The following is a 17900-nucleotide window of genomic DNA, read 5'->3' as shown; positions in this document are numbered from 1 at the left end:
CAAACTATCTCACACTTTGTTGTCTATCAGCAATGTCTCTGTAACTGTAACACTTTATTCCACACTCCAGCATTGCCTGCCTATTGTTCTACCTCTGAACACTGATGTGAGGCAACCATCTGTATCGATGGCATGCCAAACTATTTCTCACCCCCTCTGTACGTATGACAATAATAAACCAAAGACCAGTTCCAGCAGGTTTCGTTCTGCCCTATTCTACTCTGTTCCTACTTACATCTTCTCCAGACAGATTACTGCACATGGACAATGGAAAAATGGAGGGCTTTGGGGGAGGAAAGGATGAGATTGATCTTAGAATAAGTTAAAAGGTTGGTACAACATCGTGGACTGCAGGACCTGCACTGTGCTGTGCTATGTTCTAACATGCCTTCAACATCTTCTCATAATGGACACCTAAACTAACCCCCTTTAAGGGGAACATGAGGGGAAACCTCTTCACTCATGAGTGTTGTGAGAGTGTGGAATGAGCTGCCAGCACAACTGAGACTTGTGAGCTTGATTTCATTGTTTAAGAGAAGTTTGGATAGATAAATGGATGGTAGGCGTGTGGAGGGCTATGGTCCCGGTGAAGGTCAATGGAAGTAGGCAGTTTAAATGGTTCAGCACAGATTAGATGGGCCAAATGGCCCATTTTGTGCTGTAGTTTGCTATGACTCTACCCTTTGAGGAAGGACAGAGAACAAAAATTCCTGTGCTAACTCACACTGTAATCTCATTGTAGTAAAGAACTATGAACTTGCTCTTGTATCAAAACTTATTTCACAATCAGAATCAATTTTATTATCACCGGCATGTGAAATTTGTTAACTTAGCAGCAGCAGTTCAATGCAATACATAATCTGGCAGAGAAAAAAAAGTAAAATAATAATAATAAATAAACAAGGAAATTAATTATGTATATTGAATTGATTTTTTAAAACTGCGAGAAAAAATACCCTATATTTTTTAAAAAGTGGGGTAGTGTCCAAAGATTCATTGTTCATTTAGGAATCGGATGGCAGAGAGGAAGAAGCTGTTCCTAAATCACTGAGTGTGTGCCTTCAGGCTTCAGTACCTCCTACCTGAATGTGAGAGTGAGGAAAGGGCATGCCCTGGGTGCTGGAGGTCCTTAATAATGGACGCTGCCTTTCTGAGACACTGCTCCCTAAAAATGTCCTGGGTACTTTGTAGGCTAGTACTCAAGATGGAGCTGACTAGATTTACAACCTTCTGCAGTTTCTTTCAGTCCTGTGCAGTAGCCCCTCCATACCAGACAGTGATGCAGCCTGTCAGAATGCTCTTCTACTTTCAAGTGGAACTCTATTGGGTTTGGTGAGTATTGAGCCCTTGAAGGGCAGGAGCCTGTGAAGCATAGTGAATGGCAGGTGCAGAGATGGGCAGGTGTTTGAGCAACGTCAAAGCCCCCTCAATGGGCAGTGGGGTCAGCATATCTGATGTGGACTCAATGAAATATGATGGCTTTGAAGGACAAATTGAGCTGTTTTGAGGCTTTGAAGGACAAATTGAGCTGTTTTGACGGACAACTCTGTATTTCAATGGCCATCTGGGATGCACCAGTTCACATAAAATAATGCTTTGTCAGCACGACTAATTGGTGTTCCTCGTACATTGAAGTGAGTCATGGGAAAGTACAGTAATCATAAAATATAAGTATGCTTAGATTCCAAAGAATAAATCCAAAAAGCACTTTAAAATAAACACCAAGTAATCAGTCATTCTCATAGTAGTTTCTCCTTACATTCTGAATAGATTTATTAGTGACACTTGTACCAAGGCACAGTGTTTTGCACGCCATCCATGTAGATTGTTTCATTAAAACAGTGTACTGACGTTGTACAAGAGAAACCAATAATAGAATGCAGAATAAAGCTGAGGAGTTACAGAGAAAGTGCATTCCAAAGTGCTAGGCCATAGTGAAGTAAATTGTGAGGTCAAGAGCCCGGTTTATTGTACAAGGGAATGGCACGATGGTCCCTCGTAATAATATTGTAACTTAGAGTAACTTTTCATGTTTTACATTGTCACAAAACAAAATATTTCACAACATGCATCAGTGGCCACTGTATTAACCATAGATGTGTACCTAATACAGAGGCCAAAGGACTGGAGCATAGTGTGGTTTTCTGCTGCTGTAGGGCATCCACTTCAATGTCTGATGTGTTGTGCATTCAGAAACACTCTTCTGCACACCACTGTTGTAACATGTGGTTATTTGAGTTACTGTCACCTTCCTGTAAGCTTGAACCAGTCTGGCCGTTCTCCTCTGACCTCTCCCATTAACGAGGTGTTTTCACCCACAGAACTGCCGCTCACTGCATGGTTTTGTTTCATTTTTCGCACCATTCTCTACAGCTCCAAAGACTGGTGTGCATGGAAATCCCAGGAGATCAGCAGTTTGTGAGATACACAAACCACACTGTCTGGCACAACAATCATTCCACAGTCAAAGTCATTTAGGTCACACTTCTTTCCCAATCTGATGTTTGGTCACAACAAATGACCCTGATGTTCTCACGTAACTGAACCTCTTGACCACGTCTGCATGCTTTTATGCATTGAGTTGTTGCCACATGATTGGCTGACTAGATATTTGCATTAACAAGATGTGCAGGTGTACCCAATAAAGTGGCCACCGAGCGTATGTTGGTGATAATAAACCTGTCTCAGACTCTTTTCTGCAGGAGGTGCAGTAAATTCTTAGTTGCACAGAGGATATCATCTCTGTGGATGGAAGCACGAGTCAGACGTTTGTCATTCCCCTCCCAGTGAGGATGAAACCAATCAAAAGCAAGCTGCTTGCTTTAACAAGGTGGATTGCATGTGCAAGCCCTTCGATGGAAGAACGCAGGTGTTTAACAGAGGGGTTATCCACCTTAAATAACTTGTTTACTTCACACACTCTCCTTCCAAGTATCCAAGTGGAAAAGACTGTTAAATGTAAGTGGTTTTCACAGACCCAGATTATAATTTTCAAATGCATTCCTACCTTTCATCGCAGTGAACTAAACCTTAATTAAGTGACAAATTAAATGAAATGAAATTTTTAATTTACAGCACAGAATAGGCCCTTCCAGCCCTTTGAGCCACACCGTCCAGTAGCCCCCGATAGCCCTGATGTAACCCTAACCCAACCATGGGACAATTTACAATGACCAATTAACCTACCTGGTACATCTTTGGAGTGTGGGAAGAAACCGGAATACCCGGAGGAAGTACAAATTCTTGAGAGGATGCTGGGATTGGTCTCTGAACTCCAGCACCCCAGGCTGTAATAATGTTGTGCTTGGTGCTATGTTACCATGGCACCCCAATAAAACTTTTAAGTTATTTTGTACTAACTGGAGGAGACTTGCACTTAAAGTCCTTTGACAGGCAACTCTGCACATTTGGATTCCCCTGTTGTCTATCTCTGGAAATGTAGAGAAAATATTCCCTATGTATAGATTAGACCATTTGGCCCTTGTTTACTCCTTAATTGAAAGGACTGTGGCAAATCTAACTGATTTAGACACACAGCACAGAACAGGGCTTTCTAGCCCATCAAGCCATGCTGTCCAGCAGTCCAACCATTTAACACTAGGCTAATCAACTTACAAAGATCAATTTACCTACAAACCGGTACATCTTCTGGACTGCGGGAGGAACCAGAGCAGCAGGGGGAATCCCACACACACAGGAAGAACATACAAACTTTCTTACAGAGGACACCAGAACTGAACTCTGTAACAGCCTTGCGCTAACTGCTACGCTACCCTAACACCCTTATAGCATTCTTCCTCCTATCAGAATTCTGGTCCATCCATGGGAACTTTTTTATTCCTTTTCTCAACAAATACTTCACTTCATGTTCGGCACTGCTTTGTGGGCTGAAGGGCCTGTATTGTGTAGTAGGCAGAAAGTGTTTCATCTGCCTTAATATTCAATCAGCTTCCACTGCTCTTTGAGAAAGAGAGATCCAAAGACTCCTGAAGCTGGGAGAGGAAAAGATTCACCTCATCTCTCCCAAAGGGGTGTTCACTTCAATTTGAACTACTGCACAAGAAGAAATACCCTCTTCACATACACTATGTTAATATCTGTCAGGATTTTATACTTTTCAGTCACGTCCTCCCTCATCCTAAACTCCAGACTTTCCTAAATATCATTCCAGCAAATCTTTAAACTGCTTTCCATGATTGAAAATTCTTCTTTACATAAGGAGACCAGAGCAACACGCACAGGAACTTAGCAGGTCAGGCAGCATCTGTGGGCAGGAATAAAGAGCTGACAACTTTGGGCCAAGCCCCTTCATCAGCACCCGTTTTTTATCTGTATAGCTTGCGTCAGACCTGCTGAGTGTTTCCACCATTTTCTGTTCTATTTTGGATTTCCAGCATCTAGTTTTTTGATTTTCTCCCCACTTTGGCTTCATTCCCCCCCCCCCCCACCCCCACCCCCAGCAATAAACAATATCACTGTTAGCTCTCCCAATTATTTGCAGTATCTTAGTACATCCAACGGTTCTTATTTACCCACAATGCACGTTACTTCTACAAAAACTCCAACAAATTCATCAGCTTTCCTTTCACAAAGCTATACTGACTTTGCCTGAGGACCTTGATTCTCCCTAAGTGTTCTGCTACAAAGTCTTTCATAATAGCTTAATAGCTACTAACATTTTCCTTATGACAGTTCTGACAGCTATATATCAATTACTGGGATAGAATATCTAAGCTAGACCATTATCAGCTTCCATATGGGTTAAGATTTATGTCTGAAAAGTCCCCCAGCTGAATTACTCTCCGAGTGCTAATCTTTAGGGAGTATAGAGAGTCAGTGGATGAAACACTCTGACATGACAAAGTAAGCCTCTTCACTGACCTTAAACCCCTACTGGTACTACACATCCAAGCCCTGAGTTAACACCTATGGCTCACTGGGTCTAAATGAAGCCCAAAGCAGTAATAGCCTCATCTTTGAAGTTTCCTTCCTCAAAACCTCATTGCTTCTTAAGGCACTTCACATGACAATACGGTAAGTACTTTAAAAAATAATATACTTTGAACTTTGAACTGAATTCTTTCATCAAATCTCTCCCCTAATTAGTCTACAAAACACTTACAGCGATCAACAGGGAGGCTATATAACTAGGGTACCTAGAACCAAGGTTTACTCTCTCAATATGAGGGTCAGTTGCCACAAGCTCAGCTAAGACTTCCCACGCCCCACAAGAGGAAGCAAACCTCTACTCAAGAGAGCTTTGGAGATTCAGTATATTCTCGAAGAATTCTGATTGCAGCGTTACTGCAGGAAGGTGATGCCAGGAAGAAAGGTCTGTTGTGGTATTACTGAATGGTGGTGTGGAAGAACATGATCAAGAGGGTTAGTGATTAACTGCACATCCTTGCTGCAGCACCCCCAAGTCTAAAGACAAAGATTAGCTTAACTTATCATACGCACATCGAAACATGCAGTGAAATGTGTCAAAGGCAAACACTGCCGAGGATATCCTGGGGACGGCCCTCAAGTATCACCACACTTCTGTTACCAACGCAGCATGCCCACAATTTACTAACTCATACCTCTTTGCTATCAAGAATCTTTAACCATTGGAATGAATTGAGCTTTGTAGAGTTATGTTTAAAAAATTGAACGGTACAGCTCAGGAACAGGTCCCCTGGCTGACAACCAGTTAAATTAATAATCAAATGGCCAACTAAAACTAATCCCCTCTGCCTACACAGTGTCTATATCCTTCCATTCCCTCACATTCATGTGCCTATGTAAATACTTGTAAAATATTCTGCAGCGGCTCTCCGTTGAGTCTGTTGACAGTGTGACCGCGGGACCGTCGCAGCAGGAGGAGCGAGAGGCTCGGGAGAGCGCTGAGTGCTGGGAAACAGCTGAGGAGCAGAGGCGAGTGTGCTTTAAAAGGAGTGTGGAGGGCAACTGAAGGGTTAAACAGAGTCTTGATTAGTTGATCACAGGGAGTGAGTACTTGAGATAATTGGCAGGGACAAGAATAAGGAGGGGTAACGGAAGAGGAGCGGCCAGTATGTGAGTGGCTCGGGGTAGGAGTGGAGTTTTGAGGCTTTGGCGAGCAGAGGCTGAGGATGAGCTTGCTCCAAGTGAGGTAAGGCCAGGTAAGTTCCTTTAATTAATTTAATTAACTTAGGAGTAGGTAAATGGAGGCAGCAGTTTGGGCAGTTGAGTGCTCCGTGTGCAGGATGGGGCAAGTCAGGGACAGCACAATTTGCCTGTAAAAGGTGCATCCAGCTGCAGCTCCTGACAAACTGTGTTAGGGAACTGGAGCTGGATGAACTTTGGATCATTTGTGAAGCAGAGGCAGAAATGGACAGGAGTTTCAGGGAGACAGTCACCCCTAAAGGTCAGGAGGCAGGTAGCTGGGTGACTGTCAGGAGAGGGAAGGGGAGTAGACAGGAAGAGCAGGGCACCCCTGTGGCCATTCCCATCAACAATAAGTCTACCGTTTTGGATACTGTTGGTGGGGACAACCTACCAGGGACAAGTTGTGGTGGTCGTGTCTCTGGCACCGAGACTGGACCCTCAGCTCAGAAAGGAAGGAGGGAAAAGAGGAGAGCAGTAGTGATAGGGGATTTGATATTTAGGGGGACAGATAAGAGGTTCTGTGGGAGAGATCAAGAATCCTGAATGGTCTTTTGCCTCCCTGGTGACAGGGTCTGCAATATCTCGGATCGAGTTCTTGGTATTCTCAAGAGGGAGGGTGAGCAGCCAGATGTCATGGTCCATGTAGGGACCAATGAAGTGAATAGGAAGGAGGAGGAGGTCCTGCAAAAAGTGTTAGGTGCAAAGTTGAAGGACAGGACCTCCAGGATTGCTACCCGTGCCACGTGCTAGTGAGGCTAGAAATGGGAAGATAATGCGGCTAAATACATGGCTAAGGAGAAGGTGCAGGAGGGAGGGCTTCATGTTTCTGGACAATTGGGCTTTGTTCCAGGGGAGGTGGGACCTGTTCTGACCAGACAGTTTGCACCTGAACTGGAAGGGGTCTAACGTCCTTGCGGGTAGATTTGCTAGTGCTGCTCCGGGGGTTTTAAACTAGATTTGCGGGGGAGGGGAACCAGAGTGTTAGAGCAGATAGTGATGTGCTGGAGGATAAAGGTCATGCGAGGACTGCATGTATAGAAAGAAATCATAGGTTTGTAAATGATAGAGATGTTCTCAGGTGCATCTATTTCAATGCAAGGAGTATTGTAGGTAAGGCAGATGAGCTTAGGGCGTGGATTGTTATGTGGGATTATGACATTATTGCTATTAGTGAGACTTGCTTGCAGGAGGGGCAGGACTGGCAGCTTAATGTTCCGGGGTTCCGTTGTTTCAGATGTGATAGAGGGGGAGGAGTGGCATTACTAGTCAGGGAAAATATCACAGCTGTGCGTAGACAGGACAGCCTGGATGGCTTGTCTACAGAGGCCATATGAGTGGAGCTGAGGAATGGGAAAGGTGTGACCACACTAATAGGGGTGTATTATAGACCACCCAATAGTCAGAGAATTGGCGGAGCAAATCTGCAGAGAGATAGCAGACCGATGTAAGAAACAAAAAGTTATAATAGTAGGGGATTTTAACTTGACTAGGACTCCCACACTGTGAAAGGGCTAGATGGCTTGGAGTTTGTCAAATGTGTTCAGGAAAGTTTTCTAAATCAATATACAGAGGTACCTACGAGAGAGGATGCAATACTTGATCTCCTATTAGGGATCAGACAGGTCAGGTGACAGAAGTATGTGTAGCTGAACATTTTGGGTCCAGTGACCATAATGTCATTAGTTTCAAGTTAAATATGGATAAGGATAGGTCTGGTCCTCGAGCTGAGGTTCTAAATTGGAGAAGGGCCAATTTTGTGGAAATGAGAAAGGATCTAGGAAGAGTGGATTGGGATGTTGTTTTCTAGCAAGGTTGTGTTCAATAAGTAGAAGGCCTTCAAAGGCAAAATTTTGAGAGTGCAGAGTTTACACGTTCCAGCCAGGATTAAAGGCAAAGTTAACAGGCATAGGGAACCTTGGTTTTCAAGGGATATTAGTGATCTGGTTAAGAAAAAGAAAGGTGTATAGCAAGTATAGGCAACAAGGAACAAATGAGGTACTTGAAGAGTGTAGAAAATGTGAAAAAATACTAAAGAAGGAAATCAGGAAGGCAAAAAGAAGACATGAGGTTGCTTTGGCAGATAATGTGAAGGTAAATCCGAAGGGATTCTACAAGAATTGGCCCTCTAGAAGATCAGAGTGGTCGTCTATGTGTGGAGCATCACGAGACAGGGAGATAGTAAACAGTTTTCTTGCATCAGTATTTACTCAGGAAACTGGCATAGCATATATGGAAGGAAGGGGAAACAAGCAGTAGTGTCGTGGAACATATACAGATTAAAGAGGAGGAGGTAATTTCTGCCTTACAGCGAATAAAGGTAGATAAATCCCCCAGGCCTGACATGATAGTTCCTCAGACCTTGAGGGAGACTAGTGTAGAAATTGCAGGGACCCTGGCAGAAGTATTTAAAATGCCCTTAGCCACGGGTGCAGTGCTGGAGGATTGGCCGGTAGCTCATGTTGTTCCATTGTTTAAAAAAAGGCTCCAAAAGTAAACCAGGTAATTATAGGCCGGTGAGCCTGACATCAGTAGTAGGTAAGTTATTGGAAGGTGTTCTGAGAGATCGGATATACAAGTATTTGGACAGCCAAGGGCTGATTAAGGATAGTCAGCATGGCTTTGTGTGCGGTAGATCATGTTTAACGAAACTTGTAGAGTTTTTTGAGGAGGTTACCAAGAAAGTAGATGAAGGAAAGGCTGTGGATGTTGGCTACATGGACTTCAGTAAGGCCTTTGACAAGGTCCCACATGGGAGGTTAGTTCAGAAGGTTCAGACACTAGGTATCCTTGGAGAGGTTGTAAACTGGATTTGAAATTGGCTGTGTGGGAGAAGACAGAGTGGTATTGGATGATTGCTTCTCAGACTGGAGGCCTGTGACTAATGGTGTGACGGGGATCTGTGCTGGGATATTGTTGTTTGTTATCTATATCAATGATCTAGATGATAATGTGGTAAATTGGATCAGCAGGTTTGCTGATGACACTAAGATGGAGGCGTTGTGGACAGTGAAGAAAGTTTCAAAGCTTGCAGAGGGATCTGGACCAACTGGAAAAATGGGCCAGAAAGTAGCAGATGGAATTTAATGTAGACAAGTGTGAGGTGTTGCATTTTGGAAGGACAAATCAAGGTAGGACATACACAGTAAATGGTAGGGCACTGAGGAGTGTGGAGGAACAAAGGGATCTGGGAGTTCAGATACATAATTCCCTGATAGTGGCGTCACAGGAAGACAGGGTTGTAAAGAAGGCTTTTGGCATCCTGGCATTCAAAAATCAAGGTATTGAGTACAGGAGTTGGAACGTTATGGTGAGGTTGTATAAGGCATTGGTGAGGCCAAATTTGAAGTATTGTGTACTGTTCTGGTCACCTAACTACAGGAAAGATGTCAGTGAGATTGAAAGAGTGCAGAGGAGATATACTAGGATGTTGCCAGGTCTTCAGGAGTTGAGTTACATGGAAAGATTGAACAGGTTAGGACTTTATTCCTTGGAGTGTAGAAGAATGAGGGGGGAATTGATGGAGGTTTACAAAATTATGAGGGGTATAGACAGAAAATGTGAGTAGGCTCTTTCCACTTAGAATAGGAGAGGTAAATACGAGAGGACATGGCCTTAGGGTGAAAGGGGAAAGGTTTAGGAGGAATTTCTTCACTCAGAGAGTGGAGGGAGCGTGGAACGAGCTGCCATCTGATGTAGTAAATGTGGGTTCTCTTAAGTTTTAAGAATAAATTGGATAGATACATGGATGGGAGAGGTCTGGAGGGTTATGGACTGGGTGCAGGTCAATGGGACTAGCAGAATAGTTTCAGCACAGACTAGAAGGGCCAAATGGCCTATTTTCTGTGCTGTAGTGTTCTATGGTTCTTTGAGTCTGTTTTCTAGTCATGTCTTTATTTGACTGCAGCTGATCTCTATATGACCTAGCACAGGTCATGGAAAGTTACTAACAAGGAGAAACTGTATACAAACGAATTGTACGTTGAGCCAGTTTTGGCTGAGTGCTTAATGCTTTCCCTTAACTGCTCTCTTACAAGAAAATAATAAGACAGATTTCACTGTCGGTGTGCTCAAATTAGTTACAACACAATGGCTGAATAGTCTACTGCTTTTTCTCTGTGAACACCATTAAAGTAATTGTTTTATAGTTTTTCATCTGAAGACCATGGGTTCCTTGGGTGCCACGACAGTGTTGCAGTTAGTGACACAGTTATAGCTCGGGGGTCAGATTTCACAGTTCAGAGTTCAATCCTGGCATCCTCTGTAACAATCTCTATGTCCTCCCTGTGGAATGTGTGGGTTTTCCTGGGTGCTCTGGCTTACCCCCACAGTCCAAAGACACACAGGTAGGTTAACTGTAAGTTGTCTGGTTGCCCCGTGGTTGGGTTAGGGTTAAATTGGGATTGTTTGGGGGGGGGGGGGGTTGCTGAGTTGTGTGGTTCGAAGGGCCTATTCCGCTCTGTATCACTAAATAAATATTAGAAATGTTCTTTAAAAACAAATTTTATTAGATGGAATAAAAATATCTTGGTATAGGTGGCATGCTTGCCTTCACTTGTGATGCCTCTGTTGACCCTCACCGATTTTTATCGATCCGATATAGATGCATCACAGCTGACTCTGCCCGAGACCACAAGAAAAAGCAGAAAGTGGTGGAGGCAGCTCAGCACATCATGGAAACTAGTTTCTCCTCCACGGACTCTGTCTATACTTCGATGACTGTAGTACTGCCACAAAACGTCAAATTTCACAACATATGTCAACGATAAGAGGTGAGATTGATCTTGGAACTAGGTTAAAAGGTTGACACAATATTCTGGGCCGAAAGGCCTGCACTGTAGTGTTCTATAATAAACCTGATTCTGATTCTAGCTGACTCAGATCTCCACAAAACTGTCAACTCAGTTTAAATGTCCTCCCTTTCAAAGCAGCAATGACAAGACTGTTTCAGAGAATAAACTGCAGATCAAAGCAGAGAAAAGTCAGCTCCCTTGGCTTACATTCTAATGACTTCCATCATGGTGATATTGAATGTATTTTGCTGGGTTATTTTCCATATGAAAGCTAACTTTCATACAAGCCCAAGAATTGTGCCAACCTTTGCTATAAGAGCATTGGGGGTCCGAACTAATTGTGCAGCCAGTTCCTGAACGCTCCACACAATGCACAAAATGATGACTGTCATCTCTGCCATTTCCTTTGGATCAAACTATTTTGTGATTAGTGTCCTGGACTGCTGTTCACCTAAGAAATTTATAGTGGGATCCTTTGTCTACAGCCATTATCTAAAGCTGACACCCCTGATGTGGGCATGCCATGAATGACAGCTAATTGGGGGGGGGGGGGTCAATTCCAAAGATCAGAGGCCACAGGGCGATTGTAGTGCAGAGGTCAAAGCCAGGAGACTGAAGGGTGAAGGCCTGAATGGTTGAATGGGAGGAAAGGGGCCTGCTTTTCTGTCGTTTTGTTGCTTGTGTTCAGTTTTGTCTGGTTCTGCTGAGCATTGTGCACATGCTATGTTGGTGAGGGAATTTTTGCAAACACTTGTGGGATGCCCCAGTTCAACCTTCAGCTGTGTTGGTTCTTACTGCAAATGACACATCACATTGTATTTTTCGATGTCATTACCATTATGTACCATGTCTACATGGCCATGGTCATTCTTGGCAAATTTTTCTACAAAACTGGTTTGCTCTGCCTTCTTCTGGGCAGCATCCTTACAAGATGGATGACTGCAACCATTATCAATACATTTCAGAGATTGTCTGCCTGGTGTCAGTGGTCACATAACCAGGACTTTTGTGATATTGATCAGTTGCCCGTACGACCATCCATCACCTGCTCCCGTGGATTCATGTGACCCTAATCGAGGGGGCTAAGCAGGTGCTACACCTTGCCTAAGAGTGACCTGCAGACTAGTGGAGGGAAGGGGTGCCCTACTCCTCTTTTGGTACAGACATATCTCCAACTAAGGTATTTGTGGTGACGTGACAATTATATTTAAAGTAAAACATGAGGCAAGATGCTTTTCCCAAAAGGGAAACCGGTTAAAGAGGATGAGGATTCATCTTCCTGATGCTCAGTCACAGATTCAGCGACAATACCTGCAAACTGACAAAGCAAATCTTTTGCTTTTCATACAGACAAATTAAACTACTTCTGAACATGTCCTTATTATAAAGTTCCCACATTTCAGACTATTCAAGAACGGATTCATTCTAAATGTGAAGTCATCTGACTTCGAATTGTGAATTTAAATCTCAGTAAATCCTAATTCTTAAGTGCTGAGAATCGCAAGTACCTCTCTGCAAAAGATCTGGGCTTCTCAAAGAAATTAACTATAGTGCTTATAGATTTCTGCAGCAATGCCAACCACCAAGCCTCAGGTAAATCTGGCATGATACTACACATCGAAGCTCTGTGTAGAAGACGCAATTAATGTGGACTGCCTTTCTATAAATCAGAACCAAGTGTGCTCATTCAGATTATTATTAAACTGTAAAGGCAATTACATAAAGTCTACAGCATTCAGACAGACAGCAACATTATTTCTTTCCTTGCAACAGTGCAAAATCTGACTTTTTGTGTTACCATGGTTTTATTTTTTGTAGCCTACATCGAGCCAGGTAATTAGAATTTTAAGGCACAGAGTAAAGGCCATTCTTTCTTGCAGCATTTTCAATGCCCTGCCTTTTTAAATAACCGTACACTGTACTCTAAGCTCCCTTGCATTACCTTTGTCTGCAACTGACCCAGCCCAAGGTGAGGAACTGCAGAGTGCTTATTCTTAAGGAATAAGAAACGTGACTCCAGGACAACCTCCCACGTACCGTCAACCTTTGGAACATGCCACTCAGGGACTTGTGCTAATAATATGTTGTGACAGGATTGTGCTGCATCGTATCTATATGAGCTGCATCACAACTATAAGTGCTGTATTGTAACCCTATGTACGGTGTTTTGCATCTTGGCCCCACAGGAATGATGTTTCATTTCACTGTGTACACCTGAATGATAGGAAACTTGAACTTGAACTAGTTTGGTACAAGTTTAACATGGTGAGTGGAAGCAAATGAATGGGTGGATGAACTTTGGAACTTCTACTGGAAATATTCAGTCATTCCCTGAATGCTCTCTCCTGCACAAGAGTGGAAGGCAAGTGGGTGTTTAGCACCACTGCCTGTGTTTGACCAGTCTCTCTCGCTTCTCGTTCACCACTCTCAGACAAAGGTGCCTGTATTTGACTGGTGTCTCCCTCCCTCTCGCTGAGTGCTATTGGAATATTGTGTTGAACTCTTGGGTCTTGGGAAAGGTTTAATTGACCTGGTTTGTGGATCGGACTCTAGTTCATGTTATGTGTGTTTCTGGTTGCTCCTTATTTTATTGCTATTTGTGTGATTTTGATCGGGCAGGCTGGTTCTGTGGCCTGCAGCCAACGAACGACGCAGCACTACATTGAACTGAACTGAACTAAACTGAGCACTCCTAGTCTGTTTCAATGACTTTGTGGTTAAGGTAGGTCAAATTCAAAGTAGATTTATTATCAAAGTATCAAAACCTATTGAATGCTGAAAGGCCGGAAGAGTGGACACGAAGAGGATGTTTCCTTCGAGGGAGTCTAGGACCAGACGGCACTGCGCCTGTGGAATTCGATGCCACAGTTGCCACCTCATGCCTTCGAAGTTTCCTCCCCAATTATCAACACTTACAGAAGGCTGTGGAAGAATTTTCTTTTCTTCTTTCTTCCATGGACATCTATCTCTTTCACCAGTCAACTTCCCAGCTATTTACTTCAGCCTCTCCCCTCTAGGTTTCACCTATCACTTAGTGGTTCTCTCTCCCCCCACCCCCCCAATTTTAAATCTATTCCTCAGCTTTTTTTACTCCAGTCCTGCCGAAGGGTTTCGGCCCAAAACGTTGACTCTACTTTTTTCCACAGATGCTGCCTGGCCTGCTGCGTTCCTGCAGCATTTTGTGTGTGTTGCTCGGATTCCCTGCATCTGCAGATTTTCTCTCGTTTGTGATTTTCAAAATGGAATTAGTTGAAGAATTAAAGTGGAAAATATACGAAGAAACATTACGACAGTGGGGCTAGTTGGGCAGTTCCTACAAAGAGAAGGGATTATCCTTTTCCTACATTGCTCTGTGAGTCTCCTGGCTCCTGGACAATATTCACCTCCATGTCCCTCTGGAGAGGCTTTTCAAAATGATGTATGCTGCTCCCTATAAACAAACCTCTCAGGGTTGGAGATACGGGAGTGTTTCAACAATGTTTTTCAACAATCGATCAATGATTGTTCCAAGTTGCTGTGCAAATATGTGCTTATTGCAACAGGATCAAACTTCCCGAACAGAACATTTTACACACTGTTGACTTCTGCCCTCCCTTTATCAACACAGTCTGACCTTTACGGCTGACAAACAGTCCTGAGCAGCAGTTTAAGGAAACATTTGAGAATACTACCCTTCAAACTGAATTATTAGACCATAAGGCAATGAGGCATAGGAGTCGAATTAGGCCATTCACTCCATCAAATCTGTTATCATTCTACCAAGGCTGAATTATTATCTCTCTCAACACCGTCCTCCTGCCTTCTCCCCAATTAATCAAGAACCTATAAACCTCCGCCTTAAATATACCCAAAGACTTGGCCTGCACAGACATCGGTGCCAGTGATTTCCACAGATTCACCACCTCTGGCTAAAGAAATATTTCCTCATCTCTACTAAATGGAGGCCCCTCTATTCTGATGCTGTGCCCTTTGGTCCTAGAATCCCCACTACAGGAAACATTCTCTCCATATCCACTCTGCTAGCCTGTCAATATTCAGGATTCAGTGAGATTCCTTCTCATTCTGCTAAACTCCAACGAGTACAGTATCAGAGCCAACAGACACTCCTTATACTGTGTGTTAACCCTTTCATTCCTGGCATCATTCTTGTGAACCTCCCCGGACCCTCTCCAATGCCAGCATATCTTCTCTTAGATAAGGCGCCCAAAACTGTTCACAATACTCCAAGTGCAGCCTAACCTATACCTCATAAAGCCTCAGCAGTATAGCTTAGCTTTTGTATTCTAGCCCTCTCAAAATGAATGCCAACATTGCATTTGCCTTCCTTACCTGCAAGTTAATCACTTCATATTTACTGAGAGATACAGCATGGAACAGGCCCTTCCCACCCAGTGCAGGGTGAACAAGCTGATCTTAAAGTGAATAAAGCTTCCTACCTATCTGTAACATGAAAAGAAAATCAGAGCCAGACTTGACCAAGGTGTTCAATATTTAGAACTTCAGTGCTGATTGGCCTGGAAAAAATACTATTACTGGAGTACAGTTTCCACAGGCAGTCATAAAACCATTTATCATGGAGTCTAAATGTATTTATATTTATGTATGCAGGACTAGCACCCCCATCCTGTTAAAAACACAGAACTAGAGAAACGGCAATAGAAGATCGCAGGACCTCATGCCTGGGCTATACCCGGTGACAACCTGTAAGACTGGCCCAGGACAGAGGACTGTGGCGAGCTATTATCTGTGGCCAATGCCCAGTAGGGGTGGTGCGCTCAAGAAGAAGACGACGAAGTACAAGGTGGACCCAAGGGCAATGAGAACCACAGACAGAGGGCCCGATGCTTTCTGTTTACTGGTTCAGGGAGCTGTAGGCTTCCAGCTCCAATAGTGGATGAAGAACACATGGTACTAGTTAAGATAACACCACCAGAATTATTACTGTCACATGTACCAAGGTACAGGGAAAAAGCCTTGCAGATCAGAGCACTGAGGTAGTACCAAGGGGAAAAATAATAACAGAATGCAGAATAAGGTGTTACAGTTACAGAGAAAGTGCAGTGCAGGCTGACGATAAGGTGCTAAATAGACTGAAGCCCATCTTATCTAGGGGACCATTCAATAGTCTTATAACAGTGGGATAGAAGATGTTCTTGAGTCTGGTGGTACGTGCTTTCAGGCTCCTGTGTCTCCTTCCAGATTGGTGCGGGGGTGGACCAGTCCACTGAGGAGCTGGAGCTCTAATGTGAGGCCGCCTGTCCTGGGGCTGTCTGTGTATGTGAGAGAGGGAGGGTAGGGGCTTGTTTTCTTGTGGTTGTTGTTGCTGGTATCATTCTACTGAACATTGTGAATGTGCAAAGTTGGCCTTGGAATCTGTGGCGACATCCAGCACATCCTTGGGTTGAGTTCATTGTTAACACAAATGACACACTTCACTGTATGCTTCGATGTGCATGAGATAACTAAACAAACTCAAATCCAAATGGATACCTGGGGTGGGTGAATACTGACTGCTTTATTGAGGCACTGAGAAGTAAAGACACAAAAATACAACTGCAGATGCTGTGGATCAAAGAATACGTGCACAACGTTGGAAGAACTCAGCAGGTCAGGCAGCATCCGTGAGAAAAGAGTAGCCGACGTTTCGGGCCGAGACCCTTCATCAGGAATGGGGGGGGGGGGGGGGGAGAGAGGGCCTAAGCCCAGTAATAGAGATAGGGGAGGGGGTAGGGCCTAGAAGCGCCAGGTGGAAAACCAATCAGAGGAGAGTGAAGACAGACTGCAAAGGGCAGGATAATTTCTATGATGCTACGTCGACAAGCCTCTTGCAAATTAACAAATGTTTCTAAATATTCATTACTAAACAGTAGACATAGGGTTAAAAGATTTTATAAGTTAATTTTGCTAAAATATACCATATTTCAAATTTGATCACTTGATACCCAACAAGCATATTATCAGCACCAAGGTATTCTTTATGAAAACTGATTGCAAAATTTAAAATCTAATTGATGTCAGTAAATCAATACAAATCTCATTTCTTTTTGAAACCCATCCAAAACATATGCTAATCGCCCTCAAACCATTCCTGCACACATTTCTGGTCAACCTCTCAAAACTCCTCACATTCCAAGTTTCCCAGAATCCAGTCACCCAAGAGGAATCACTACACTCTCTAAAACCTTATTCATGACTTCTACAGGGATTTTTAATTCCTATCTTGTTAAGCAACCAGTACCAAGTGTCAAGAGATATTTATGAGTTAAATGCACCTGCTGGATGTGTATTATCTGTCTCAGTCATTTGAAATATGGCCTTGTAATGCACTTAAAACATTGTATGGTACACTACAACATTAGCATATATTATCTCAAACCACTCTAGCCACAACTGTGAAGGTCAATTAAAAGGAATATTTTGGGAGAGAAGTATTCCACTATTGATCACTGAGCAATGGCCCTGAGACACAAGAGACTGCAGACACTGGAATCTGAAGCTACAGACAAACTGCTGGATGAACTCAACGGGGCCAGGCCGTATCCGTGGACAGTCGAGCTTCCAGGCCTCAAGCTTGACCCTCCACAGATGCTGACTGAACTGCACTGATTTCTTTAAAACAATCCTGAAAGCACAGACTCACTCCCTGCTTTAGCTCTACCTTGGTCTTGCACATTCATCCTTTTTGCAATATGATCTCCCGCAGCCCCTCTCTCCCTAATTCTCATTTTCTCTGCTTTAAAACTTGTTATATTGCTAAGATTTTCCACTTTTGTGCAGTTCCAAAAATGACCAGGAAATTCAACATGACGTGGAGCAAAGCAATACAACTAGTATCTTACCTTCATTAACTTTCATTTTCTCCACCCTCTGCAGTGTGGATGATCTGTAAAGCCCTCTGCATTTCATCCCCTTGCCTTCAATAGCACATTACAAACTTGCCAACGAAAAGGTCAGTAAGTGATGGGAGCATCACTCCCTTCT

At 43.4% G+C, this 17900-nt stretch overlaps 1 protein-coding gene across 3 annotated transcripts in view; it reads right to left on the bottom strand.

The window, feature by feature from the left end:
* The window catches only part of LOC132399972 (serine/threonine-protein kinase 3/4), a 331476-nt gene that overhangs the window by 116179 nt on the left and 197397 nt on the right, over nt 1–17900 (bottom strand). The gene's annotated exons all lie outside the window — the stretch shown is intronic.

This window comes from Hypanus sabinus, chromosome 9 (genome assembly GCF_030144855.1).
Source record: "Hypanus sabinus isolate sHypSab1 chromosome 9, sHypSab1.hap1, whole genome shotgun sequence".
Taxonomy (NCBI): Eukaryota; Metazoa; Chordata; class Chondrichthyes; order Myliobatiformes; family Dasyatidae; genus Hypanus; species Hypanus sabinus.
Note: the sequence above shows the minus strand (reverse complement) of the source record. Positions and strands in the feature narration are given on the sequence as shown.